The sequence below is a fragment of the Triticum aestivum genome, chromosome 4A (assembly GCF_018294505.1).
Source record: "Triticum aestivum cultivar Chinese Spring chromosome 4A, IWGSC CS RefSeq v2.1, whole genome shotgun sequence".
NCBI classification, from domain to species: domain Eukaryota; kingdom Viridiplantae; phylum Streptophyta; class Magnoliopsida; order Poales; family Poaceae; genus Triticum; species Triticum aestivum.
In genome coordinates, this window is record NC_057803.1 from 649,039,056 (window position 1) to 649,042,137 (window position 3,082).

Here is a 3,082-nt window from a genome sequence, read left to right on the forward strand (position 1 = left end):
TATATATATATCATTTTTGGATAACTAACCTATAGGAGATCTGACATACCTGACAAAGTTCAGTTCTCATGCATTGTTCTTCTCCTTCTTCTCCTTCCTCTCCCTGATGCGCCTAGAGCGGCGAGGCGGTGAAGGCAATGGAGGCAGTGGGATGTAGTCTTCTACCACAATTGGCGTGGTCATGTCGCCCAGCTGTGGGATCGCCGGCGCCACCACCGATGCGTGGTCATTGTCAGGCACCACCACCATCGTGAGGCCACCTTCAGGCACGACCATCGCTAGGTCATCCTCAGCCACCTCCATCTCTTGCCCATGGTTAGCCACCACCATCTCTTGCCCTTGGTCAGCCACCACCAGCGCTAGGTCATCCTCAGCCTGATGCCCATCGTCATCCTGCAGCTCCTCATCCTCACTCAGCTCCTCTTCTCCCGCACTCCAGTCCGGATCATCCTTCTTGTTGTCTATGCTGCTGTCAGAATCGCTGCTGCTTTCGCTACAGCCAAAATCACTACTGCTTTCGCTACAACCATAGTCATTGCTGCTTTGGCTGTAGCCAGTGTCGCTGCTGTTGCTCCCATTACCTGTCCAAAATGCAACAATGACCGTTAATAATCGATGTGAGACAAAGCCAAATGTAGAGGAATAAGAAGAGGCAGAACGTACCGGCATCATCATCGACAGCGTAGCGCATGCGACACATAATTGTGTTGAACACCTTCACGATGAGCATGATGGCGTCGTCGTCGTACCTGAAGAGAAGAAAGTACCCCAGCTGCAGGTCATAGGCACGGTAGAACTTCTCCCACCCACGAGACAAGTACATGTGGCCCTTCTAGATCACCAACTGCACATCCCACTGCCTGCGAAACCCGCTGCCGGCCTGTCACAGCTTCACATTATTTGGCGGATCTTCACCCATCAGCATGTTCATAAAACTGTCAGGCAGCCTCTGCAGTTTGGGACAATGAGTGATGTAGCAAACAACAGATATCATAATGAGTTGGGTGAAGGGGAGATCTCTCGTTTTATATACCTGCATCATGAATGATACTGAAGTCTCAAGCATGAAAGTGAAGAACTCAGAAGCATCCAACTCGTACTGCGGTGTCGCAGAGCGGCAGTGGCTGCTTCCCGCCATTTTTGATAAGCAGCAGAAGAGACCAATTAATACCCTTACAATAAATCATAAAACATGCATGATAACAGGCATTAGTCGCAAGTACCCCATATGTCCTATTTTTAGCAAATTCATGCTAAAATTCACGTAAAATTTCAGCATGACCTTTGCTGAAAATAAGACATATGGAGTACCCGAATTTACCGGAACGGAAGTTAATCGACATTCCGGCAAACTCAAGGGCCTCTCGGGGTACCTGCAATTTCATGATAAACTGCCAACAACATAGCAAGCCAGAAGATACAAGTTAAACTTAAGCTAGAGATACAAGTTGAACACACACCAAGCAGTTTTTATAATATTAAGCTAGAAGATACAAGTTGAACACACACCAGACAGTAAGCTTAACAAGATACACACAGTCTTGGTGCAGGCCAGGATTAATAGTTTCCTCACTAACAAATGTTATCACCATAATTAGCTAAAACTAAGATATTTTAAAACAGTCATTACAAGTTAGATTTGTGACAGCAAGCAAACGGTACCAGGAGGAAATTTCCATTATTTTGATAGTCCAAGTCAAAACAAAAAGTCTGAAAAATAGACATTATAAGAAAGATGATGCTGGAAAGGGGGTTTTATTTCCAGCATCATTCTCTCCAATATGGCATGAAAGGAAAAAGGAAGGGTTTTCTGGACAACACGATCCCCCGGTTAAATTCGTTCGTGTTGGAGCAAACATTTTGACACCATGCCCGGTATAACCCCTAGGTATTTGATGGAAGAAATTACCACAGTGGCAAATAACTGAACATTCACACTCTGTTTTAACTGAATATATATGTGGAAAAAACAGAACCTTTACACTCCGTTCCTGTGTGTGAAAATATGCTCTATAGGTGAAAGAACAGACCATACTCAGTGCAAAAATTGAACCGTTCACAGTCTGTTTAAACTGAAAAAAGAATGAACACCTACTCATATTCAGTGAAAAAACTGAATATACGCCCATATTCAGTGCAGAAACTGAATACATATTCTCGTTCCGGTGCATAAACTGAATATATATGCTCATTTTTCAGTGTAGAAAGTGAATATATTCAGTGCAGAAGGTGATTACTTGTTTAAAGTGAATATGTATGGCATCTTTGTGTCCAAAGTCCGGGCTTTGCTTTGTTTCAACTGAAGAAACTGAACATTTGCTTGTATCCAGTGCAAAAACAGAATGTATTGTACGTTCTAGTGCACAAATTGAAGATTGGCTTTTTTTTTAAGTGCTAAACCTGAATATACGTGCATGATATGTTTGTTTGCAAAGCCTTAGCCTTAACTCCCCAAACCATAGACCATTTCATATTCATATTAGTAACAAAAATAACCATGATGAAGCCACACTTGTCTATGAATCTTCCATGTGCCTAGCAGCAGGCCTGGTTACTTATTCGGTGGTAATGGAATCTACGGGCATGTGGCTGCCGCCCTCACTAACAAATGTAGATTAGGAGCAAGAAGAGTCGGCCCTAGGGTTTGCAGGGGAGGAGATGGAGAAGTGGAGAAGAGGTAGGAATCACCTCGAACCAGCGGAGGAGGACGTCGATGTTCTTGCGGCGGTGGGGCGTTGAAGACCTGGCGGCGAGGTTCCTCCTCTCGGTGGCGGCGGGGCTCCTTCCCTCGGTGGCGGCGGTGGCCTCTTCCCCTCGGTGGCGGCGGCGGGGCTCCTCCTCTCCTTGTGGAGGCGGGGCGTTGATCCGGCGGTGGCGCTGGAACCCTAGCGCTGGCCCTGCTTGTCGGAGCACCTCGTCGGAGCGGGGGAGGCGGCGGGGGCACGGGGACGGCGGCGGCGCAGTACGGGTCGGGGCAGTGGGCGGGTGAGAGATGTGATCGATTGGGGATAAAAAGGGGACTGAGGATTTTAGTGGGGGGATGGGTGCAATGGCGCACCTCCTGGAGGTGCGCCATTAGTAA

The 3,082-nt window shown here is 46.9% G+C and overlaps 1 long non-coding RNA gene across 1 annotated transcript in view; it reads right to left on the reverse strand.

Annotated features, from left to right (window-relative positions):
• Positions 1 to 266: 266 nt before the first annotated feature.
• Positions 267 to 3,082, reverse strand: part of LOC123087865 (uncharacterized) — a 9,039-nt gene continuing 6,223 nt past the window's right edge. Inside the window, exons 5-7 of the long non-coding RNA XR_006441547.1 lie at positions 1,034 to 1,124; positions 664 to 949; positions 267 to 581 (exon numbers count right to left, since the gene is read on the reverse strand). This is a non-coding gene — a long non-coding RNA (uncharacterized lncRNA). The remainder of the gene's footprint in view (positions 582 to 663; positions 950 to 1,033; positions 1,125 to 3,082) is intronic.